Consider the following 27,373-nt stretch of genomic DNA (forward strand, 5'->3'; position numbering starts at 1 on the left):
CCAGATTCAGACCAAATCTTGCTGCAGCACAACAGTTGGAAGTGGGGGAAGGCAGAGTGGGGGTGCTTCTGCCACGGAACATGCCAGTGAATTAACACGTGAATACTCTGTGACTGGCTTACTAAAACACTACTTGAAATCCCTGTTATTAGCCTTGTTAGAGTTCATTTCCCCTTCCCGCGTTATTCCTGAAGACGGTAAGTTTGAAGTTTCTTGAAAAACCACAGTGCAGACTTTTTGGAGTCAGCTAACTTGCCGTAAAAATCTATTCTGGATCTCAGAGGACCAGGGATAGGGGAAGAGGCAGCAATTCGGCACCACCCAGAAGGGGGCTACACAGGGTGAGCAGCAGGTCCACACCACCCAGAAAGTCCAGGCCAGGTGGCTGGAACTATGTCCAGTGCCCACCAGTCACCCAGGGCCACTGGTGATGACAAACACCATCCCCAAGTCAGGGGTGGGCAGCAAAACACTCCTCTCGACTTTGAATCCATGTGAGGTAGAAACATTGTGTGGTTCAGTGTCAGGTGCAAAGCAACTGCTCAAAATATGTGGTTGAACAAAACTAAGTATCAGTTGGCTGATGAGCACTTTATCTCTCCGTTTGAAATGCATGGAAGCCAGACTCCTTTTATAGACGCACTTACAATAAAATTATGGCTTCTGCAAGATCAGTTTTCTGAACATGGTCCCCAACAGACATTGCTGTCCAGTGAAAAGGAACAGGGCTTAAACTGACAACATTTGTGAGCACCATCTCTGTGCTAGGCAATAGAAACATGGCGGGGGGGTGGGGTGCGGGGTGATTGAAGCACTGTCCTTCTCCCTCAAGGAACAGGCAATCTGTGTGGGAAGGACAAAGCATCCAGTCTTAAAGGGGCTAATTAACAAGTCAGAGGTACATCAGTGTTCAAATGAGTGGTACAGGCACTAAATATGTTAGAGTTAAGCAGAGGAGTAATTACAGAAGGCTGGAGATAAGTTCTTTGATTCATTCCCCACACTTCTACCGAATCTCTATCAGGTACCTGGCTCTACTTGTTGCTAAGGTACAAAGACGGCTTAGACAGAGTCTGGACCGCAAGGAGCTCATGAGTTCCCAGGCAACCTTCGTAGAGGAGCAGGATTTTGCACAGGGCATGAATCTGATTAGCAGGAGAGGAGGAAGGTGGTCTTCCAAGGGGTTGGCAAGTGTGGGGAAAATACACATTCTAGCAATGTCTGTGTGATTGGAACAACAACAACAACAACAACAACAACAACAACGAACAGGTCTGACCACTTCTTGCCAAATTAAGTTCTAAGAATGAATTTAAAAAATTTTTAATTTTTTTTTTAACTTTTTATTTATTTTTGAGACAGAGAGAGACAGAGCATGAATGGGGGAGGGGCAGAGAGAGAGGGAGACACAGAATCGGAAGCAGGCTCCAGGCTCTGAGCCATCAGCCCAGAGCCAGACGCGGGGCTCGAACTCACCGACCGCGAGATGGTGACCTGAGCTGAAGTCGGACGCCCAACCGACTGAGCCACCCAGGCACCCCCCCAAAAAAATTTTTTTTACTGTTTATTTTTGACAGAGAGAGAGAGAGAGGGGGGCAGAGCATGAGCAGGGGAGGGGCAGAGAGAAAGGCAGACACAGAATCCGAAGCAGGCTACAGGCTCCGAGCTGTCAGCACAGAGCCTGACAGAGGGCTCGAACTCACAGACCGCGAGATCATGACCTGAGCCAAAGTCAGACGTTCAACCGACTGAGCCACCCAGATACCCCAAGAATGAAGTTTTGAAGCAGAATATGTGCTTATTTTGGATTCTAATCCAGAGATGAATCTTAACGTTTTATAACCTGCAGATAAGGTTTAAATCACATTGTAGAAGCTCAATCCTTAATCCTTCATGACTTTAAAAAATAAATATATGACCTAACACTCAGTGGTTGGGAAATAGCTTTCAGATGCAATGAGGGATGTGGAAAAGGACAAATGATGCCTTCTTTTTCCCTTGGCTCCAAGGAGGGAGTTCTTGATGAGCTCTGTGTTCCCTGGAATAAATAACAGTGGGCAGAGAGGAAGCAGATCATTAGAACCTTTGTGTTTTCACACGAAGCTGGCTCATCAGAGATGATCGATGTGAATCAGGAAAAGAGGAAGAAGTGGGAGGCATCAAAAGGAAGAGCTCAGAAAGAGAGGAAAACAAAGCAGCCTGGAAGGCGAGACAGAGCGTGGTGATCCCTATAGGCCTGGATGGCCAGGAGCTTGCCTGGGCACTGACGGAGGGGAAGGAGGTGTGAGAAGGTGGCCGAGGGCTGATGAAGTAGTGCCACCAAGTCCTGGGGGGGGGGGGGGGGGGGGAGGAGGAGGGAGGGCCAGAGATCAGCACCGTTAGCCAACATAGCTAACGCAGTTCGCTAACCCAAACCAGAGCAGGGGTGAGGTTAGCAGAACAAAACCTGCAAGGCCGAGCGCCTCAGAGTCCCCTTCCTACCTCTCACAGGACTGAGCTCAGTGCCTTATGCCTAGCAGGCCCTCACCGTATGAATAATTGAAAGAGGGAGATAAGGAAGCAAAGGAAAGAATGCGGCAGGAAGGGAGGAAGGAAAGCATATGGGAAGATGCCAAATTCTTGGATAAACTTGATTCCTTAAAAAGAAGGAAAAAGAAAAAAAAAATCCTGCACGTTCTAGCTTCACACAGCCTGCTTACTTTAAAGGAGCCAATAATTGCCCCACATTCACATCTGCACCCCTTGTGTATTGACAAGTGTCTGCCTTTAGTCCGCCTCAAAGAGAATCAAAGAATGGAGACCAGAGAAGCACTCCGGTGCAAGCTTCTTTCTTGCTACCCGCAGTGTGCCTTTTCAGCTCTGACACCACACGGGCTTTGATAGCCAGCCAGCAGCTCGGTGACTTCCCCAGCTGTGCTCACCCTTCCCAGCATTAATGGAGCAGTAGGTCTCAGGGGCCAGGGAATTACATAGTTGGCTGTGAGCAGCTCATTCCTAATAAGTTTGTGCTAACAGGCCACGTGCTAATTAAGGTGGGGAAATTAGAGATATGTCCTGTTATTGTCATACAATAGGATTTGGAGGAATTATTAACATTATTTTGGGTTCAAATAAGACCCACAGACAATGATATAAGGATAGACGTAGACATAAATGTAAATGCAGGGCTCCTGGGTGGCTCAGTTGGTTAAGTGTCCAACTTCGGCTCAGGTCATGATCTCAAGGTTCATGGGTTTGAGCCCCGCATTGGGCTCCGTGCTGACAGCTCAATGCCTGGATCCTGCTTCAGATTCTGGGTCTCCCTTTCTCTCTGCCCCTCCCCTGCTTGCTGTCTCTCTCTGTCTCAAAAATAAATTAAAAAATTTTTTAAACTCTTAAATTAAAAAAAAGTAAATGCAAATGTGAGATCTATTGTTATGAGTTAAATTGGGTCCCTCCACCAAGTTCATATGACAAAGTCCTAACTCTCAGTAAGTACCTCAGAATATGAATGTATTGGAGACACAGTCCTTAAAGAGGTAATTAAAGTAAAATGAGGTCATTAAGGCAGGCCCGAATCCAATATGACTTATGTCTTTATAAGAGGAGATTCAGACACATACACAGATGGAAGAAAGCCTGTGAAGACACACGGAGAAGACAGCCATCTGCAACCCAAAGAAAGAGGCCGCAGAAGAAACCAACCCTGTTGATACCCTGGTCTTGAACTTCTAGCCTCCAGAATCAAGAAAATATAAATTTCTATTGTTTCAGTCCACTAATCTACCCTATTTTATTTGTTGGGGGCAGGGTGGGAATTCAGAGAGAGAGAGAGAGAGAGAGAGAGAGAGAGAGGGGGAGGGAGGGAGAGTGAGCACTCGTGCAGGGGAGGGGCAGAAGGAGACAGAGAAAATCTTAAGCAGGCTGCACGCCCAGGCCCAGTGGGGCTTGATCCCATAACCAACGGTGAGATTGTGACCTAAGCTGAAATCAAGAGTTGGACACGAGGTGCCTGGGTGGCTCAGTCATTAAGCAACCAACTGTTGATTTGGGCTCAGGTCATGAACTCACAACAGTCATGATCTCAGTTTATGAGGCCCAGCCCTGCCTGGGGAGCCCACTTGGATTCTCTGTCTCTTCTCTCTCTGCCCCTCCCCCTGCTCACACACATGCTCTCTTTCTGAAAATAAACATATTTTAAGAAAAGAAAGAGTTAGACATTTAACTCACTTAACTGATTGAGCCACCCAGGTGCACCCCATCTATAGTAACTTGTTATAGCAGCCCTCACAAACCAGTGCAGATATTAGATATTGTTTGATTTTAATTTTTTTAAAAAATGTTTACTTTGAGACAGAGAGAGCAGGGAAGGGGCAGAGAGAGAAGGAGAGAAAGAGAATCCCAAGCAGGCTCCCCACTGTCAGCCCAGAGCCCGATGCAGGGCTCGATCCTATGAACTGTGAGATCATGACATGAGCCTAAACCAAGAGTAGAATGCTTAACTGACTGAGCCACCCAGGTGCCCCCATGTTTTTAATTCTTATAACTGGTCAAGAGAAATGACCAGAGCACTCTAAAGAAGATGCTCCTGAAAGTCATAATTAGACGACAGGGATATTATTGTGCCACTCCGTATGTCCCAAGCCAATGTTACAAATGTGCTACAAAGAAGACCTCCAAATAGAACTGTTCCTTTGTTCCTTTCCACAAAGTTGTAAAGCCTCTACATGGTAACTCTTGATACAAGAAGTGGTGCTTTTTAAGGCATTTCTAGCACTTTCCCCTGTTCTTAATGATCTCCTTATTCTGCCAATGTTCCCTTTCAAGGGCTCGCTTTATACTGGGCATGTGTAATCAGCACCCCCAGATGTGTCACGAGGTGGTAGAGAGAGGCCTGCAGGCAAAGACCCAGATTGCAAACCCAGCTCTGTCACTCTGCCTCTAACCCCTGGTGTCATTATAGCTCTCTGCCTCTGTTCTCTCATCTGACATATGAGAGGGCTCCATATAGATTCCACAGGGTGCTTTCAGAGAGAGCTGTGGAGGTTACAAGATCACAGGGAGCCAAATTATCACTTACTCTGAGATTTCACCTGTGTCTCAGCTGGTCTTGATTCAGTACCTGATTTCGGAATTCTTGGGCGTTAATGTCAAAGGGTCATTGAGTCATGACGGAGCTGGTTAGGAACAGGCCATAGGCTACTTAACCTGCACCCTAGCCTCTCATGATCAGCAAAGAGTCTTCGTGGCCACATGGGAGGACTCGAGAGCGTGGGGTCAGCTAGAACTGGGGGTGAATCCCAGCTCCGCCCTGCCCGTTCCTTGCGTGCCACTGAGCAGGCTGCTCCACCTCCCTGCACCTCAGAATCTTCACCAAAAGAATGGTGCAAGGACATGCCTCTTTGGGCAATTACAGAAATTGCACGAAATAGGCACTTGATAACTGCTAAGTACCATCTCAATTTACTAGAAGCAAGGGCTGTTGGGAAGTCCTTTATTAAGCCAGCTCACCAGGAGACCCCGGCAATTACTAACACCGGTAAGACTTACACTACGCCTCCTATAACCTAGGAGTTCTTACCAACACTCCCCGTGTATTAACTCATTTAATTAGCACGTAATCCCATGGGGAGGTAATAGGTTTTCAACACCACTCTATAGATGAGGAAACATGAGACACAGAGAAGTTAAATGACCTGCCCAAGGTGACACAGGCAGGAAGCTGCACAGCTGGGGTTTACTCAGGGTAGCCTGGCTCGAGAGACTTGGTTCTTAACGCTGTGCATACTGCTTCTCCCTGAAAGAGGCTCCTTGTGAGAAGGGCCTTAAATAGTGCCATTTTATGGGGGCGCCTGGGTGGCTCAGTCAGTTACGTCTGACTCTAGGTTTCAGCTCAGGTCACAATCTCACAGTTTCATGAGTTTGAGTCCCGTGTCAGGCTCTGTGCTGTCAGCGTGGAGCCTGCTTACGATTCTCCGTCTCTCTCGGTCCTTCCCCCACTCATGCAGTCTCTCTCTCTCAAAAATAACCTGACAAACAATAAATAAATAGTGCCATTTTATGAATTTTTAAAGGCTTTATTCTTACGATGAGTGAGGGGCAAAATTCAATATTAAAATTGTGAACATTTTGGAAAAATCAAATCATCCATAGCTTGGTAGCTATCAACTTTTTAAAATACTTCATAATACTTTATTCTTAATGCTCAAGAAAACATCTATTCCCAATTACCTGGCACACTTCTGATTAACTCAACTTCTTACAAGTAATGTCACAGCAAAGGCTTTTTGCTGGGTCCACTTAGAATTTGTGGTTTATATGCTATCGGCAACCAGAGCCAGTGGGGGCCAGGAAACATTCAATTCTGCAGCCAGACAAAACCGGATTCTTTCAAAACAGAAAAGAATCTGCTACTATCTCAAGAATTTTAAACATGCAAGTGTACAGATGGCAAGCCACTTTATGTGCCTGTTATTTGTGGTTAAAAGAGCTTGTTAGGATGAGAGTTTGCCATTTATCAGAAATTCTTAACGTCTGGGTTTGGAGAACAATGTATTATATTCTGACAAATTGAGCCAGCCATGAAGGTAACGATGGGCCTACATTTGCTTGGGAACAGGGTTTGGAATAACAGAGAAAGCAAGATTGAGAGGCCAAACTGGAAATTCTTGAGGTTCTGACGAACGGAAGAAACTTCCAGGTATCAACCCTTCTGCTACTCTGGAAGAAAGTTTCACCAGAGAACCCGCACTACAAAACGGAGGATGAACTCAATACACATTTTCTCACACCACTGGCCACATGTCAAAAACAAAAACATGATTAAAGGACAGTTAAGCTTTTCAATTAACACTCGAACCATACTCACAGCCACAGATAAATGTCTCCTTAGTTGGAAATTTGTGACATATCAGATGGTCAGCAAGGTCTCCATATTTGTCCATTACTTTATACATTCAAGATGAGGTGCTACAGTGCTATAGGAAGCAAGTGTGGAAAAATAGGAAATTCACAATTCAGATGATTTTGTTCAGGCCTCTTCATGGTAGATAATTTCTCATAAACTCATCTAGAACTTGGGCATAGAGCTGGGGGGAAACAGGGACATATGGTCTGTTTGCTTTTGCAAATGTTTTTAATTCCTCCTCAATTATTAGCCATTAGTATGATTTCTGTCATTGCCTTACAATAGAGTAAGTTGGTCAGAGATATTTGTCAATTTAAGATTTCATTAACCTTAAGACACATTATTGTTTTGTATACCATTAAAATAAAAACTGTGGTCAATTAGTTATGACACAATGCTTTTTTTTCTTTAAACTTTGTATTTTAAAGTTATCAAAAGAGTTGTTTTAGAATTAGTTGGGATTTCCTGCCCAAAATTTTACTCTTGTACATACAGGAGGGGGAAGATATAAGAGAAATTGGTTAAGGTACTCCCCAACGTGTTGACATTTAGAATTTGATGCTTCACTTCTGCTTCTTTTACTCTGTCGTCACCATCCACATCTTTTTCCACAATCATCCTTTGTGTTGGTAACATGGCAATTTTTTGAAAACATACTCAATAGGCCCTGAATAGCTAAAGCCATCTTGAAAAAGAATAAAGATGGTGGTATCACAATTCCAGATTTCAGGATATATTATAAAGCTGTAATAATCAAAACAGTATGGGACTGGCACCAAATATAGACACATAGGTCAACAGAATAGAGTCCAGAAGTAAACCCATGCTTATATGGCCAATTAATCTATGAAAAACAAGGCAAGAACACACACAAAAAATAGTCTCTTCAACAAATGGTGTTGAGGAAACTGGACAGCTACAAGCAAAATAATGAAATTGGACCATTTTCTTCTACCATATACACACAAAAAACTCAAAATGGATTAAAAACCTAAATGTGAGGCCTGAAATCATAAAATGAGTAAAACAGTAATCTCTTGGACATTAGCTTTAGAGACCTATTTATGGATAGGTCTCCTGAGACGAGGGAAACAAGAACAAAGTTAATAATGGGACTACACCAAAGTAAAAGCTTCTGCAGAGCAAAGGAAACCATCCACAAAACAAAAAGACAACCTAATGAATGGGAGAGTATTTTTGCAAATGACATGCAATAAGGGGTTAATATCCAAAACATGTAAAGAACTTATGTAACTCATTACCAAAAACAAACAAACAAAAAACAAAAACAAATAATCCCATTAAAATAGGCAGAGGACTGAGATATTTTCCAAAGCAGACATACAGATGGCAAACAGACACATGAAAAAATGTTCAACATCACTAATCATTAGGGAAATGCAAATTAAAACTACAATGAGATCACTTCACACCTGTCAAGAAACAACAAGTGTTGGTGAGAATGTGAAGAAAATCAAACCCTCATGCACTGTTGGATGGGGATGCAAATTGGTGCAGCCAAGGTAGAAAAGTCAAAAAGATTACAAATAGAATTACCATATGATCCATGTGATCCACCTTTACTAGGTATTTATTCTTCCCCTCCAAAAAAAAAAACAGTAACATGAATTTGAAAAGATACATGCACCCTGATGTTTATTGCATCATTATTTACAATAGCCAAGATATGGAAGCAACCCAAGTGTCCATCAACTGATGAATGGATCAAGAAGAGGTATTTATACACACACACACACACACACACACACGTCCCTACACACACACACACACACACACACACACACACACACACACACAATGGAATATTACTAAGCCATAAAAAAGAATAAAATCTTCCATTAGCAACAACATGGATGGACCCAGAGGGTATAGTATGAAGTGAAATAAGTCAGAGAAAGATGAATACCATATGACTTCACTTACATGCGGAACTTAACAAACAAAACAAATGAACAAATGATAAAAGAGATAAAAAAGCAGTCATAAATACAGAGAACAAACCAGTGGTTCCCAGAGGAGAAATGGGTAGGGGGGATGGATGAAATAGATAAAGGAGATTAAGAACACACTTATCTTGATGAGCACTGAGAAATGAGTAGAACTGCTGAATCATTATATTGTACACCTAAAACTAACATAACACCATATATTAATTACACCTGAATTTGACAAAACACACATACTCAACTATTGTCTCCGGAACTTTTCTCCAAGCTGTTGACACCCACTCTGAAAGTTGTAATGCACACTTACAGGCATTGACAGCCACATTATGATGGTCGCCTAGCCAGCAGCAATAGGAAATGTCACAATATCACCAAAGGAACCATATGTGCTTCAGAGAACTGATGAAATATAATGATTTCTAAAATCATATATTGTAAACTCTTATTTCATGGCCATTTAAACCTAAAATATATAGAAAGGAGGAAGGTAAAATGTTTTCAGCACCCACTATGTGCCAGGCATTGTGTCAAAGGCTTCTATATCCACTATCTCATTCCAGAGGAAAGGGAAAAAAGAATCCACCTTTGTTAAACATCTAAGTTAATTGGGCTCTCAACTAAGTACCCTATAGATGGAATTATAGAACCATTCATCTTCACCCTTGCAAAACTAAGAAGTGAATCAGACGCCAGAAGGGCTTTCTACATGAAGTCATCCTTGCCTGATGGGGATGAGAACAATAAGCAATCTGAAGGCCTTTCTAAAAATACATCAATGGGTTAAAACTTCCTTGTTTCAGGTCAGATATGTTGGGCTTTTAAGGGTGAGAAAAAGTATTGTAATTCTACTTCATATCTAATGTATTTTTTCAATGTTTATTTTTGAGAGAGAAAGAGACAGAGCATGAGCAGGGGAGTGACAGAGGGAGAGGGAGAGAGAGAGAGACAGAGACAGAGACAGAGAGACAGACAGAATTCTAAGCAGGCTCCAGGCTCTACGCTGTCAGCACAGAGCCCAATGCGGGGCTCAAACTCACAGACTGCGAGATCATGCCCTGAGCTGAAGCTGGAGGCCACCCAAGTGCCCCTAAGGTATTTTTATAAAAGATGTATTCTCTCAGGGCACCTGGGTGGCTTAGCCAGTTAAGCGTCTGACTGTGGCTCAGGGCATGATCTTGCAATCCCTGAGTTTAAGCCTTGCACCGGGCTCTGTGCTGACAGCTCAGAGCCTGGAGCCTGCTTCGGATTCTGTGTCTACCTCCCTCTCTGCCCCTCCCCCACTCACACTCTGTCTTTGTCTCTGTCTCTCTCTCTCAAAAATAAGTAACCATTAAAAATATTACAAAAAAAAAAGATGTATTCTCTGGCTTCTTTGTTCCATTCATTCTCAAAGGGGAGGTATTGTAAAGAGCAGATCTAAGATCCTAGGAGATTCCTTCTCATTTAATTCCTTCCTTTTGACAGTTCACACAGAAAGTTAATGGAGAAGACTCCTTAGGCTTTCATCACATTTAAAATAAAACTCATTTAGGGGCACATAAGGATTAAGTCTCACTCTGTGCTCTATCAAGCCCTGTATTGTCTGAAGTTTTTATCGTGGATCATTCTTGTAAATAAAATACATTTTTTAAATTATTTTTCTATCATAGCCTTATCGCAAATTCATGTAAGAGAAAACAGGAATACATGAAAGCATGAAGGAAAAAAGTCACGTTAATCCAGACTTTCGATTTTTAGCATTTTTGTTAGTATCTTTTGGCTTGCACATTTGTATTTTCCACACATAGCTCTGTGGTTGTTGTTATTGTTGCTGTTGTTGTTTTATATAATGGAATCTTTTTCAGTGTATGTGTCAACTACCTCATGCTATCATTTTGGATTTGTTCCTTTGTCTTTTCATTTTCATACAGCATCTGCCCTTAAATCAATTATGTGTCATCACCAGGCATTGATTACCAGGTCAATATGCATCGTTCACTGTCCAGTTGACAAGTTCTATATCCCGATGAAGCCAAGAGGTGAAGGGTTCAGTCCCTCCCCATACGGTTCCCTTCCTGATTGGGGAGCGTGCAGAGACATTCACTGATGACTAGCTGTCTACCCTGCATGTCGGAATGAGTGATCTAGCTGATGTACACTCTAGAGGAAGAGATCACTAGAGGTCAGAGCAGTTACAGAGGCTATAGTGGTGTCAGAAAAGATTGGGCATTAAGGACAGGGAAGAACCTAGGCGAGGAAAGAAAATTGGTGAGGGAGGCTACATGAGCAGAGGAAATATTTTTTAGCAAGGATGGGGAGGCTGAGGAGCCTTTTGGAGAAAAATGAGCAAAGCTCTCTGGATGGAACCTTATTTGAAAAAAGGATTTATGTAAGAAATGATGCAAAGCAAATGTACATGAATCAACTAGAGTCTGTTGAGGACAGCCGGAATAACAGTGTGGGCAAGACTCAGGGAGGTTGCAGGGAGGTTGAAGGTAGAAAGTTTAGCAATAATTCGGGTCTATGGGGAGGAGTATAAGCAGTATTCTTGGAAGATCATCCTGAAGGCCAACAGAGTGGTCCAGTAGGAGATTGCTGGAATCTTCCAGCTGTAAGATGAAACTTGCTCTTGAAAGAATGGTACTTCTTACTTCCAGTCCTCACAGGAAGACTATGAAAAAACATTCACAATGCACTGCGTGCTCAAAACAAAACAAAAACCCAGTTCACAAAACAATATGTATAGTATGAGCCTATTTTGACGAAGCAAAATTTATCTATCTCTGCAGAGAAATAAAGGGATATACCCCGATATATTTGGTACGTTGGGTATATTTGAGATCCCCAAATATTATCAGTGGTTACCTGTGAGTGGCAGAAGTGTGGATAATTTTTGTTTCCTTATTTTGATAGTATATTATTTTCTGCTGCAGGTATATATCCTGTTTATATTATTGAACAACAACAAAAAAGTGATATCCATAGAAAAAGAAATGATGCTTGAAGCAATGAGGAGTCTGTAGGTATACTTATCATGAATGGAAGGCCAAGATTTTTTCTTTTCTATTTCACAGCACCCAGTACTGTGAGATAAATGGAACCAAATCAACCCAGTTTATTTTTTAGCAAACAAGTATCAAGGAATAGATTATCCAGGATGTGACCATTAAACTATGCTAACTGATGTGGAGAACAATTTATTAAATCAAATCACTCTTTTGCTATAGATCTCTCATGGATTCCTGCTGGGGAGGCAGGCAGGAGTTGTCTGGCCCTCTAAGGACAGTAATAATTAAACATGGAATATTAAAGGTACTTTTGGTAATACTATGAATTCTGCCAACCTAAGCCTCATTGACCCGCCCTAGAGTTAGTCTCTACTAAAGGAAAGAGAACCTATATAGGTTCATAGTTAAATCAAATTAATGTGAGCTGAGCCCCTTAAGAGAAAAGGCATGCCTCAACCTATCAGACAGCTGTGCAGACAGGTGCTTTATGAATTCCCAGTGGCTGAATAAATGAATTGATACCAACCTCTGGGTAATGCTAGAACTCAGTGGAAATAGGTCATATAGAAATCAAATAACTAAGGTGAAATTTCTGAGACATCTCTAATCATTGTGGTTTGTCCCAGTATTCTGCATTCACCCTTTACCCCAACTCCTACTTGTTTTATACATAGCACTATGGTGATGAAATGAGAGGAGAGAGTAATGCAATATGGTATTTCTGTATAGATGTTAGGAAATATCAGGAAAGGAATAGGAATGAGGAGAGGACTGGGGAAGAAAAGAACTTTAGCCAAAATCAAATGTAGGGAAGGATTTGAAGACAGACATGAAACTTGAGCCTAATCTGCTAACTGAATTCCACGGGGAGGTGGTTGGTCAGTGTTGGGAGAAGATCAATGTATTAGTTTCCATTGGTGTTGTCCCAAATTATCACAGACTTGGTGACTTAAGACAACGGAAATGTATTCTCACAATTCTGGAAGCCAGAAGTTTTAAATCAAGGTGTGATTTAAAACTTGCTGTGCTCCCTACAAGGCTCTAGGGGAAATTCAGCCCCTGCCTCTTTCAGCTTCTGGTGGTTCATCAGCATTCCCTGTGACTCTATCTCTCCGTTCTCTGACTCCACCTGCAAATGTCCTTTTCCTCCCTGTGTCTTTGTCTTCTCTTGTGTCTCTTTTAAGGACACTTATCTTTGGATTTAGGGGCCCACCTAGATTGATCTCAAGATCTTCAGATTCATTACATCTGCAAAGACACCTTTTCCAAATAAATTCACATTCACAGGTTTCAGGGATTAGGATATGAACACACCTATTTAGGGACAACCATTCAACTGACCACTGCTACTTTGCAGAAAGCATGTGTTAAATGGGAGGGAGGTGAGGGAAAGATGAGGAGAGGAAGCAGCAGGACCAGATTTGCTTTCTGGACTGACAAGAGAGCAAAGTTGAAGATGCAACAAAACAGCCCAAGCCTGTATGGAGACAAAAACTCAGAGTACAGGTTTGAGAGCTCCCATCTGAGAGTGGTTTCTTTGATGGGATGAAAACAAAAAGAAACAAGAAGAATCCTCATAGGTAAAATATGGGAAGGTGGGCCTGCCCATGCCCTACAGTGTCTCTTTGCCCAGAGACAACCGTACTGGCTCAGATAGAGAGATGAAAGGATCCACTAACGTTTCATCAATAACCATACCCTGGGTGAGAATCCACTAAACCAGAGGGCTTCTCTGGAAAAAGCACTGGCTCAGGAATGGAGAGAGAATGGCATATGGACTACTTGGGAATTAGAAATAGCATGACACAATACTATGGAATTTATGAAGCATGCAAGCTCTGGAGGAAATAGCAAAGCATTGATACAACCATAATTGGTTGCCTTTTATTTTTACCATTTTCCTGATCAAAAGTACCCCCAAGTGTTTTTTTAATGGATGCCTTTCTTTTTGGTAAAAGTGCGAACGATCATGTCAGCAGAGATATATGTTAGAAGCTGGGGTCATAGCATCATGTGGTGCAGGACTAGAGCAGCTCAAGAATCAGTTGGAGCTCAAGTCCCAGACTCAGTTATGAGAATAGAGGGTTTGAATCATGGGACTTACGATGATGTCAGGGAGCAAGGAATGGCATCAAAGCTAAAAGGACTAGATACTTCTCATTAAAAAAGAAGCTTGGCATCTGGACAATTTAAGGCAGTTGTAGTATTCAGCAGAATGGTCACTGAGGTCAGAGTGAATCAGTCTCTAAAATGGAAGCCTAATTCTGAAAATCAATACTAAATCAAAGGACTTGTTAATCCCCATAAATCAAGATTTTCAGAACTTATTACAAGTCAAGATTTATGAGAAATTAAAAGTACTTTGGTTTAATATTAAGACATTAACACTATATAAATCAATTTTAACACTGTATCATTGAGATTATAAAATATAAAGATGTATTTGTTTATATACTAGTACAGATAGTACTATATATACTATGGGACAGTACATTATATTGTTATTTATTATTTTATATAATACAGTATATAGTAGTACAAAGGATGGGGAACAAATGGTACATGGAACCATAGTAGAGCAAAATTTCTACATTTTAACAGATTTAAATTAATTAACTTATACAGAAGATTAAGTTAGATTGTGGTAAGTTTAAAGTACATATTGTAATCATTAGAGCAACCCAGTAAAAAATAACTTAAAGAAATAGTTTCTACAGTCAAAGGAATAAAAGTGTTTAACAGAAAGAAGGTAATCAAAAAAACTAAAGATTGACTACAACTAATAAATTAATTTAGCAAGGTCACAGAATATAAGATCAATATACAAAAATCAATCGTATTTTTATACTAGCCATCAACAATCCAAAAGTAGTTAAAATTTGCAAAAAAATCAAAGAAAATAAAATACTTAAAAATAAAGAAATTCAAGTCTTGTAAACTGAATACTACAAAATATTACTGAGAAGTTGAAGAAGATCTAAATAATGTTAAGGATCACAGATTGGAATAGTTACTATTATCAACATGCAACTGTCCCCAAATTGATTTAGAAATTCAAAATATTCTCTATAAAAATTCAGCTGGATTTTGTAAAACTTGACAAGCTGATTCTAAAATTTATATGGAAATGCAATAAATTTAAACAGCTGAAATAATTTTGAAAAAGGACTATATTATGAGACTTACATTATCTAATTCAAAACTTACTACCAAGCTATATTAACCAACAGAGTGTGGTATTGGCAAAGGATAGGCATATAGAGTAATGGAAGGGAACTGAGAGTTCAGAAATAAGTCCCCATATTTGTGGTCAATTGGTTTTCAACCATGGCACCCAACAAAATTCAACTGGGAAACAACGGTCTTTTAAAAAAAAAAAAAATGTTGCTAGTACAATTGGATATTCCCATGCAGAAAAACAAAGACCTTACACTCTTACCTTAGATCCTGCACAAAAATCAAATCAAAATGGATCATAGACTTAAAGAGTTAAGACTCTAAACCATCTAGAAGCAAACATAGGATAAATCTTTGTGAACTTGTGTTTGGCAAAGATAGAACACCAAAAGTCACCCCGTAAAAGAAAAGCAATGATAAATTGGACTCCCTAAAAAGAAAAACCACTTCACTTAAGAACAGATCGCGAAGACATAGACCAATTTAAAATTTTCCAAGTCTATACGTGGTAAAGAGGTTGTATCCAAAATACATAAAGAACACCAATAACTAAATAAAAAGATAATCCATCTTAAGAAATGGACAGAAGACTTTAATAGATATTTCACCAAAGAAATAGGATAGAGATGTGAATGGCTAACAAACACCTAGGGAGGAGCTGAACCTCATTAGTTATTAAGGAAATACACAAAACACTACCGTGAGACACTCCTATACACCCAGTAAAAATGCTATAATTTTTTAAAAATTTAACCAAGAGTCAGTGATGGAACTGAAATCCTCATGCATTGGTGGTGAGGATGTCAAATTTCCCACCATGGAAAATAGTCTGATTGCCCCTAAAAAGTGAGGCACAAATTTACCATATGACCAAGGAATTCCACTCTTAGGTATGAAAACATATGGCTACGTAAAGACATGTACATGAATGTTCATAACATTCATAACAACCAAACCCAGACACTTATCCAAAGATCCATCAAATGGCAAGTGGATAAACAAAATGTGTTGTATTTATATAATTCTATTCAGCAATTATGAGAATGAACTACTGATACATGCAACATGAGTCATCCTCAAAAACATTACACTAAGGAAAAGAAGCTAGACAAAAAGGCTGTGTATTATACAATTCTATGTTTATGACAAGTCTAGAAAGGCAAATTTATGGACACAAAAACAGACCAGAGGTTACTTGGGTCTGGTAGTGAAAACAGGGATTGACTGCTAATAGGCACAAGGAAATTTTTTGATATTATAGGAATGTTCTAAAACTGAATTTTTGTTATTGTTGTACAATTCTATAAATTTATTAAAATCATGGAGTTATATATTTGTTTTGGGTGAATATTATGGTATGTAAGTTATACCTCATAAATCTGTTAAGACAGAAAACAAAGTGCCATGCCATGATGTAGAATAAATCCAACACTAAAAACAAGCCAACAAAAACATGATTTTTCGGAGAGGTTTTGTTATCTTTAAGGACCCGATTTCCACTTCCAATCAGGAGCAAAGATTGGGAGTCTGAACACAGAATTTAGTACAAGCCATAGTAGACAGATGTCAGAGAAGAGGTCTGGCAAGTTTCTAAGAGGAGTTGCAAGACAGGATCAGAAAGAACAATGAGTTTAGTTGCTGTGGGGTTGTCCAGAAGAGTCTGCTTCATCTATCACATGGCTGACATAGTAGAATCCCTAACTAGGTTGAGGGAGGATCCAAGGGCATCCCAAAGAAGTTCCACACTGGGCCCACACTGGATCTGCACTAGTGTGGAAGGATGCCAGACCGGCAATGGCAGAAAAACAATGGCCAAGGGTGGTGCTAGATGCAGCCTCATAGAGTCACCCCCATTATGGAATGAGTCAACAAAGCAGCCAAGGATCATCAGGGTCTCCACAGCACATGGGAGGTCACAGAGCACTGAGCTGGATACTGAGGCAGTGCAAAGTTTGCAGTCATGGATATTGGAATGCTCCCAAAGCCCAGACAGGACAGCTTTTAGACATAGCGGGTAGGCAAGGAACAACTCAGAGGAGAGTAACAAGAACCTGAGGGAGGGCATGAAGACCACCTCTGATAAGGAGTTGTAATTTTCAACTAGCTAAATATTTATCCAAACTCCTCTTTGAGAAATGGATTAATTACCTTAGAATACCAAGTTATGGGCTTTCTACTGCCCTTAGTGGGACTAGGGACTTTAGAACCAGAGGAGGACAGCCAATAAAAATTCCTTTTTCTGACCACTGATGAACATTTCCAAGATGTAAAAGGTTCCCAGTGAGCTGAAGAACTAATGCTGGTCACCTTTGACCTCAGGCTTTGATCTGCTGGGAAGAACATCCTTTGCCCCCACCCCCCCCCCCCAAGAGCCAGCCCTTCTGGGTTTAAAGTGGCCTCAATGTATCAGATTAGGAAGTCCCTTTGTCTCTATCAGGGTCTGAGCAGATGGACAAGGCGCCCCAGAGACAATGGCTGCGGCAGGATTTTCTTATCACTGGAATCTTACCACTTTTCAGCCTCAGTCTAAACCCGTAGTTACAGGAGGCCCTGCCCGGGTATTGAAATGGTTTGATTCTGCAGCAAGTACAATGAGTCACTAGATCCCAAGAGTGTTCTTTGGTTTATGCCCCAGGTGTTTTCTAGGTTCATTTACAGATCAATTAACCATTTGTAACTCTTTAAGTGACATTTTGAAGTGAGAGATCATTAAACAAAACCAATTGGAAGCAGAGTCATTCCATTTCCCCCGCTAGTCAGATTGGATTGTCTGTATAAACCACTGTCGTGTTCCACATCCAGAAGGGGATTTGCCATTCCACAGCTAACATTATTTAGGCCCAGTTCTCGCTCACTCAACAGCATGGCACATTATTTACAGCAATAAGGTTGTTTGTTATAAAAGTTTTCTTGTGGGGGACGGGGAGAAAGGATATTTGGATTCCTAATGTTTTTGGCTTAGGGCTTTTTCTTTTAACTGAGTAGGAGTGAGTTATTTAATATTAAGTGTAGGTAAATGAAAAAAATATGTCCCTTTCAGGACATGATTTTAATTTCCTGGTAATCATTCTTAATTGTTAACTATCTTCTGAAATTCAAAAGGCTGTCATGTGGAGGAGGGAAGACGTTTGGGAATGTTGTTACATAGGACAGAAACAGGACCAAGGAGAACTGGCACAGGCAGGCTGGGGACATTGTAAAGAAGGACTCATTGCCAATGTGGGTTGCTCAACAACCCATCAGGCTGCCCACCTAGAGATCTGGTAATCTTGTTGTCAATGGATGTACTCAAATTGTGGCCACAGAACCAGATGGCAGTACATGATAGAGGAAATAGAGTATTTACTTCTCTGAATGGTAGTTGCATTCCATGGGCTCTTCAGGTGGTAAGAAACTAAATCGTGCTTAGATGACTTGGGTTCATTCTTCTGGCATGTTCAATATCCCTTCTCCCTTCTGATAATAGCATGTTATGCTTCAAGTGAGATAGACCCCATTCCCAGGCTCCCAGTAAGGGCATGTGACCCAGTCAATAAGAGTTTCACTGCCCAAGTTACAGTGATTGACTCAGGATAGTCATGTGCCCCCAATCATTCAATCATACTCAATCCTGGGACTTCTATTAGAAAACAGAAATTCTTCCTTCCAGACTTGTGGCTCGTTAAGCCCTAAAACCACCTAGGGCTATTTCAAGGAAAAGACCTGCTTGAAAATAAACTGGAAGGTAATTAGGGAAATCATCTTCTCTAGTGGCCTCCCTCAGCAGGTAGTATCTGCTTTTTCCCATTCTGGTGCTTTACCCACCATTTTGTAGTGACTCAGCTACTGGGTCTCTGCTTCTATTGTTTCCAGGATTATAGACTAAGTGCAAACCTCCTATTCAAATTTTTTTTTTAAATTTTCTTATGTTTATTTATTCTTGAGAGACAGAACACCAGTAGGGGAGGGGCACAGAGAAAGGAGACACAGAATCTGAAGCAGGCTCCAGGCTCTGAGCTGTCAGCACAGAGCCCAACACGGGCTGAAACCCACACACCATGAGATCATGACCTGAGCCAAAGTCAGACGCCCAACCAACTGAGCCACCCAGGAACCCCTCAAATTCTTTAAGAGAAGAACCTGACCTCACCAACCAGTCACCATCTATGTGATACACCCAAGTAAACTTTGGCTCTTAAACTCGACCACCATGAAAAGCCATCTTTATGTCAGGGACTGTTATAAACTGAATATTTGTGCCCCTCCCCCGCGGTCCAGTTCCTATGTTGAAGCCTTGACCAGCAATGTGATAGTATTTGGAGGTGGGGCCTCTGGGAGATAATTGGGTTTAGATGAGGTCATGAGGGTGGGGCTCCCGTGATAGGATTTGTGTCCTTATAAGAAGAGACCAGAGTTTCAAACTTTTAAAAAAAAAAAAAAATTTTTTTTTAACGTTTATTTATTCTTGAGACAGAGAGAGACAGAGCATGAATGGGGGAGGGGCAGAGAGAGAGGGAGGCACAGAATCGGAAGCAGGCTCCAGGCTCTGAGCCATCAGCCCAGAGCCCGACGCGGGGCTCAAACTCACGGACCGCGAGATCGTGACCTGAGCTGAAGTCGGACGCTTAACCAACTGAGCCACCCAGGCACCCCAAACTTTTTTTTTAATGTGAAGATATTGTAGACATGGAAGCTGTCTTCAGAACGTGGCTCTAGGCATGAACCAGATCCCTCCCCCTCCACCAAACAGTTGTCAATGTTCTTTCCAATTCCAGTTTTTCTAGAATCCTTTTTTCTATTGTTTGAATTGTTGTTTGAACTTTTATTAGCGTTGTGATGTTTCCCCTAAGGATTGATAAAGGAAGTTGCCTAATGCATTCTGCTCTTTCCCTCACCTATTACCCACTATTTGTTCCACTAAGAATTTAGGAGTTTTTCACAAGGAGAAGGTGATTAAAAACAAAACCATAGAGGCTGCTTTTAGGCAATAGGTTTGAGCAATGGAAACTTGAGCAAGCCAACAGGGCCCACAGTGACCACCGAGCTGACACAAACAGGCTCATTAAGCGACCCACTTTGAAATATCCATAGGCCCTAATGGGCCATTTACAACCAGGCACAGTTGCTAAGATTACCAAAAAAGGGAAAATTCCATACAATCCCATACTTCCTCATTCCATCCTACAATTACAGCCCCACCACTACCTTGAGGCAGACATTCTCTCCTTTGCTGTCCTACCCACTGCTCCCTTGCAGTGTATTCAGTAAACTTTTATCTGTTTTGTTCTACCTTGGGTGAATTCTTTCACTGCCTCTGTTGCTGGCCCCAAGCTATAGGGACACCCCAGGCTTGTCTGATGTAACATGGTGACTCAGTCCGGTCCCAGCAGGAAAAAAGATGGCACAGTCATGGGTCATCTGAAGAGAGTTTGTAACAGAGACAACTGACAAGACAAAACAGGAATATCCCTTAAGATAAGTATATCCCTAAACCGCAGTGCCTCAGGCCTTGTAACAGGTGGGTGCATTACCACTCCTAAGTCTGAAGGGCTGATTGGAAGAAGTCATTACCAGAACCCAGAGACAGAGTGGGCTGACAGAACCTGTGATCCTCATCTGAAGGAAATAGCCAGTTCACGGGAATAAATATAGCCCTGCCCTCTATCTCCTGCCAATTGGCTGAAACCAACTGGCAGCCGGAAGCCCCAGGAACCTCCTACAAGTACAAAACACAGCAGAAAAGGGTAGGGGTGGGTCTGGAGGGGTAAATGGAAACTATTTAATACACATAGGGGAAAAAGTACTTAAGCTACATTTTCCTTTATGCGGGCAAAAATATTTCAACCCATCACGGTCTACTAAGAAGTCTTATCCCAGTAGGCTGACCCAGTACTGCTTTTGGCATAAAGCAGAGGACAATGCTCACCCAGGGAGCTTCCACTCACACTGGTGGGCTAGCTTGCCCAGCCGTAGGGGCTCATGAAAGGAGAAACCACACACTTCATTAACAGCACAGTGACCCTGGAGGAGACAACAGTCTTGAGTGATCTGCTCAAGGTGACACCAGTCACAAAGGCTGGCCACGTCATTCTCAAGGCATTTTCTAAGAGGTAGGTGAACAGAACACTTCCATTCGTTCTGTCAAATACCTCATTTTAATTACAATGTGGAGAAATATTATGGTTAAAAAGTAGGAAGTGAAAAATATTATAGAAAAGAAAGGTCAGGTTTCCAGAAGTATTATCTTGCATTTCAGATTCAAACAGGAAGACCATATGTACTGAAAACGTAACACTTTTTCATTTTCTATTTTAAAATTAATCCACTAAACCCTAAAAACACAAATAAATGCACTGAAAAATTTTTTTTTAAATGCACTGAAATTTATTCACTCAGCAATCAAACTGGGACTGCATTTTCCCCCTTTTTCTAGGAAGGATCTAATATGGGAGAGAAATCACATTGATTCTCCCATCTATTAAACAAATATTTACTCAACATTTACCACACGCTGGGCACTGATGTAGGTACTGAGAACAGAAAGAATGGCCTAAGGTAAACAAGGCCCATCCTTCCCTTAATCAGCTTAAGCTCTAATAAGATGGACATACACAGGGTCCCCTGGGTCACTCACAATATTGAGCTTATGACTTGATTTTGGCTCAGGTCATGATCCCAGGATCATGGGATTCAGCCCTGTGTCAGGTTCTGTGCTGAGTGTGGAGCCTGCTTGAGATTCTCCTTCTGCCCCTCTCCCCCTCTCATGCACGCTCTCTTAAAAAAAAAAAAAAAAAAGAAAGAAAAGGGCGCCTGGGTGGCTCAGTCGGTTAAGCGTCCGACTTCGGCTCAGGTCACGATCTCGCGGTCCGCGGGTTCGAGCCCCACGTCGGGCTCTGGGCTGATGGCTCAGAGCCTGGAGCATGCTTCTGATTCTGTGTTTCCCTCTCTCTCTGCCCCTCCCCCGTTCATGCTGTGTCTCTCTCTGTCTGAAAAATAAATAAACGTTAAAAAAAAAAAAAATTAAAAAAAAAAAAAAAAAAAAAAAGATGGACACAGAAACAGCTAACCACAACCCAGGGCAGAATGAAATACATTCTAAAAACAGTTCAGTGGCTTTGGTGGGAGGAAATGCCAGGCAGAAATTCATGCTGACGAAAGGGAAATCACAGAAAGCTGATAGAGGGGACGATGCTAGCTCTGGGCTTTAAACGATGAGCAGGGGCACCTGGGTGGCTCAGTCGGTTGCTAGTCTGACTTCGGGTCAGGTCGTGATCTCAAGGTTCGTGAGCTTGAGCCCCACGTGAAGCTCACTGCTAGCAGTGCGGAGTCTGCTTCAGATCCTCTGTCCCCCTGTTCCTCTGTCCCCCTGTTCCTCTGTCCCTCCCCTGTCATGCTCTCTCTTAAAAAAAAATTTAAACAGTGAGCAGGATAATGTTAGAAGGCACAGTGGCCCATTCTTAGATGCCTCAAGTCAGGGTCAAGCTTGAACAGAGACACAGATGCATAAAGTGTTGGGTAAATGGATACCAAAGGGGGCAGTGTGACATAGCCGCATGGGGTGGGGGGAGGTGACGCAGGGTATCAGGGGGAGGTGGAGCAGGACAGAGGTGTGGAGTCAAACCACAGAGAATCTTACATACCAGCTTACTTTACTCAGGAGGTAATAGGAGGTCTAACGGGGGCCATATCTGGTTAGGATGAACGTTACATATATTTTTTGTGGTTGTATCTTGAGCAACATGGTCTGTAACAGCTCTTGTTGCCTCTTGTCTGTGCCCAATTTGCTTCCCTGACAGTAAAATCTGTAGTGCATTCATCCCTTATGTGCCACGTTAAATCACTGCAACCAAAATGATATTAATGGCCTCAAACTGTAAATAAGATCTGGCTGAGAGCACCCCCATGGATAATGGAAGTAGTTCAATACCAACCAGACGAAGGAGCTAGAATGAAAGTGGTTTGTTGGAACAAAGTAGCCTATAAATAGTCATACTGGGGCAGATAGGCCACGTTGCTAAAAGGCCCTCCAACTAATCGGCTGAATGTTCCATAAATCAGTATGAATGTGGGGCCGGGGCGGGGGGGTGGTGGGGGATGCTGCGTGTCACCCACACAGTCAGCTCTGCAGGAGAAGGAGAGGGAGGCTGCTAATTAATCTTCACATTCTGCCATTGTAGCTCACTGCAGTTTCCTTTTCTACCAGGGCAATTGGTATTAAAAAATAAAGAAAAAGCCAGTGTGCTTCCTTTATAGGCTAGATTACCTAACCCCAAAGGCCAAATGGGAAACGCTTCGGATTGTGATGTTAAAGAACACTAGAAGACAGACCGGACCGGAGGTGGTGGGAAATCCTATCAACCATTGCAAAGTTACCTGTGATACGGAAAGGAAGCCAAAGCCCCCAGCTGGGCTCTTAGCAACTAATACTTCACCTGCCTTAAGGCTCCGTTAAAGAAACGGAGCTAAATGAAAGGTCACATTTTCAGTGGTGAGCCTCTGTAACTAAATATCAAATATTGGGTCGCCCTTGCGCAGGGTTCACACGGAGACTTCACATAAGCCTGCAGAGAACTGCAAATAGCCCTTGAGGAGTACTTCCGCTCTGCAAACACTGCAGACACCTGAGCAGCAGTGAAGACAACTCTGGGAGCCTGCTGTGCCTTAGTGTGGGTGAGCCAAGTGGCGTCCACATGTGGGCATTCTCTGCTGCCCCAGGAAAATGCTTTCCTGGGGGGGGGGGGGGTCCGATCGTTTGGCAAGGGATCTGCACAATGTTAACAGCCCCATCCCTGCCGCCAGTGCCTGACCTGGAGGAGAGGTCAGCGTGTCCCAGCTCCCGGCTGACAGACATGCGGTCCTGCTGCAAGTGGGTAGTGGAAAACGGCCTTCCCTGGCCAGAATATTCCAAATAAGTTGTCACATAAACTGCCTTTAGCCCCTCCTCGCTTTTTATTTTTAATATTTTAGGTTTTTTCAGAGTAACACAGTGTTCTGTCGAACCTCTTTATACATCTGGCTGCAAAAATATCAGAAGTCTACCAGATGCATCGTATCCTTACGCATTAATGTTCAGAGGGAAGGAAAAACGGAGATGTGCCTGCCTTTTGTCTTTTTTTTTTTTAAAGAGGCCTCAGTTTCCCCTCATGTTTTTTTAATGTTATTTTTGAGAGAGAAAGAGAGATAACACAAACAGGGGAGGGGCAGAGAGGGAGGGGGACAGAGGATCTGAAGCAGGCTCTGTGCTGACAGCAGAGAGCCCAGTGCAGGACTCGAACTCATGAACCACAAGATCATGACCTGACGTGAAGTCCAACACTCAACCAGCTAGGTCACCCAGGCACCCCTGAAGTCAGACACTTAGCCACCTGTGCAATCCAGGCACCCCTCCCCTCACAGCTTATTGATGGAAGGCATCACCTGCTCATACCTAAACCAATCACACGACCAGGAGCGAGCACGAACCTCCATGTTTGGCTTAAACCAGCGGTTCGAACTCCAGAGGGTGTTAGAATCATGTAGAAGCCTTGTTAAGAAACACACAATCCTGTCCTTTTCCAGGATTTCTGGTTCAGTAGGTCTGGAATGGGGTCTGAGGATTTGTATTTCTAACAAGTTCCAAGATTGAGGTTAATGCTGCCGGTCTACATGGGGAGAATACAGCTCAGACAAGTGAACTTTCACCCGGTGCCTTCCTGTGGGGGGGAAAAGTGACCAAATCAGGTTCCCTCAGCAAGGAAAAGGGTGGGCATGTTGCTGTTGAATGGTGACCAAAGTCTTCTGAATCAGAAGCCAGCTGCTAACACCTGAACCGCTTCACAAAGAGGCATCTTTTAAGGTGTAGGTTGATTCTGGCTCCTGGCTCACCGGTTAATAGCACTCAATGCCTACTCCCAACAAGCCCAGGGCCGGAACTAATGCCAGAGATGGCCAATGGCCCACAGCACAGGACGGAGCCCAGGGGAGCCCGTGGAGAGGGTACAGTTACCAAAGCATCAGTTTTGCGTCCAGCTTCTTCAGGAAAGTAGCTCTACTTTCTGAGATCACATGATAAAAACAAAATAAAACAAACAATCAAATGAGGATCTTAAACTGCTCCCTTAAACTGAAATACGCCAGACTTCATAAACAAGCCTGGCACACCAGCCTGCCTTTGAAGTGTCTTCTGTGTGTGTTCAGTAACACCCAAGTATTTAATTACAGCTACGTTATAAGCCAGGCCAAATATTACTGCTCCATCAGTGCTCCGTGAGAACACAAACCATTTAATAATCTGTTAATCTGACCCTTTCTCAGCCACTCCTCACAAGCGAAGTCTTGCTCTCCGAACAGTTTTGATTTTCATTAGCTTAGGGTTTAGGCTGTGTTAGGAAGGAATACCTAGGGTTGTTTAACAGAATTCAGACGTGAGGTGACTAATGGGTGAGCTCGTTCAGATAACCCAGTAGGCAGGACATAAAAGCTTATAAAGTGATGTGTATTGGGAAACTGTTGATTCTCTTTTGCCCCAAGTCCCCATCCAAGCTACCGCACTAAGATAAGAGTCTTTCCTGAGTACTTTGGGGATTAGGATGGGAAGCATTATAAGTAATGCATCTTGGGCACTCAGCTTTCCACAGCCACCTTATCTCCAGGGCCCGGGGTATTTTTTCCCATATATTTGAAGTGAGCCAAGAGGCACTTCTAATCTATTTGCCATTTCTAGAGAATACTTTAAAGGCGGTCTCAGTAACTCTGTATATTGAAGGAAGAGAAAAATATTTGGTATACCATACTAATACTGACTTTCAACAAAAGATGTCAGCTGCTTGAAATAAAGGGCTGTCAAAGACAAATCCATTAGCTGTGTCTTTGTCCTTTAGATTTAGGCAGAATTTGAAACACCAAAAGAATGAACAACAAAAGAATAAAAGTGTTGGCTCATCAACTATACACAGTATTGCTCTGTTTTCCACCCAGCGGGAAAGCAAGGGTTTTAGCTCTGGTATGAATAATATTCAACACTGTTGCGTTGCCAGGAGACAGATCCACATGTGCATGGCTCTCTGCCTGGGCACATGTGTCCCTCTTACGAGATGTTGAAGCAGTGTCTCAGGCAAGTGACCTTGGCTGTAGGACTCCATGATGCCTTCCATCAGGGAAAGCCAGTTGCCTCTCATCTGCCAGGCCAAGTGTGTAAGAACTTTCCATTTCTTGGGAGTCATCACAGCTCAGTAAAAAGGCCCAACTCATCAGCAATGAGGAAACGAGAATTGTCATCAGAGTGGACCAGGGCAGAGGGAGCAGCCTTTTCTAAAGAAGGCTATGTGACAAATACAAGCTCTGGGTCTCCAACACTCCAACACAGCTTGGACTCAACACAGGTTTTGACACTTAGCGTGGTTTTACCTACAATAGGTCAGGCAAACTATAAATTTTTATAGACCGCTTTGAAGTATAGTTAGCAGGCTAAATTTCAATTTCATAGAATATCTAATCTCAAGGAGCACATCTATGGAAATGTGAGGCTCCTTCTTGATGTTTGTCCATACGTTTACATTTTAGAACATATGAACAGATTTACTTTTTCTGTCTGTATAAATCTATCCACTGAATAGGTAGGAATCCCCTTACCAGATCATCCTCTGAGGCCACCTATACATAGAGAGGAACTCCTCCCAGGCCCAGACCCAGGAATGTGGCCAGATGGACAAAAACTATCAGTTCTCCTGGGAATGCTGACAGGTACTCTATCCAGGGGCAAACATGTTTCCATATCTCTGCCAGCATTGTGATATATGCCCAAACATTTAATACGATTGCTGTATTCTTAGAACGTCCTCCCTCCCTCTCTCCTTCCCTTCCTCTTCCAAAGCATTTAAGACGACAGCAGAACATACTACCTCAGCTAAGAGATGGCAAATCACAAATGCAAATTAGAGGGCATGTCACCACCCCGATTCGGTCTGAGCTTTATCATTTTCCAACACATAAACTGAATCACTTATAGTTGGAAGAAGGGACAAACCTTAAAGAAAACATTTGAAAATGCATCAAATGTCATTAAGAATGCTTTATTCAAATGCATCCATAAGGCAAAAGTTGAATACCATTTAAGTAACTGCGTTTTAGAGCAGGCAACTGTTCCCTTGTGTACCCCTGTTTGAGTTGGAGGTCGGAGTCTAGGAAAGGAGCCTGGACTTGAAGGGGGAAACCAGCTTCACCTCTGAGCAGTCCAGGAAGGCCATGTGAGGTCCTGGGAGTTAGAGCAAGGCAGCAAATATAGGTAGGGGGCTGAAGAAAGAGCTAGAACCACTCAGACTGAAGCCAAGAGGCAGCTGTTGTGCTACCGAAAAAGTAGAGAACAGAGAACCAGGAAACCAACCAGGTCAAACCAAGAG

General features: G+C 42.5%; 1 protein-coding gene across 2 annotated transcripts in view; it reads right to left on the reverse strand.

Moving 5' to 3' along the window:
* The window catches only part of KCNAB1 (potassium voltage-gated channel subfamily A regulatory beta subunit 1), a 386,948-nt gene that overhangs the window by 267,115 nt on the left and 92,460 nt on the right, over positions 1 to 27,373 (reverse strand). The window lies entirely within an intron of this gene.

The sequence above is a fragment of the Panthera tigris genome, chromosome C2, assembly GCF_018350195.1.
Source record: "Panthera tigris isolate Pti1 chromosome C2, P.tigris_Pti1_mat1.1, whole genome shotgun sequence".
Lineage (NCBI taxonomy): Eukaryota > Metazoa > Chordata > Mammalia > Carnivora > Felidae > Panthera > Panthera tigris.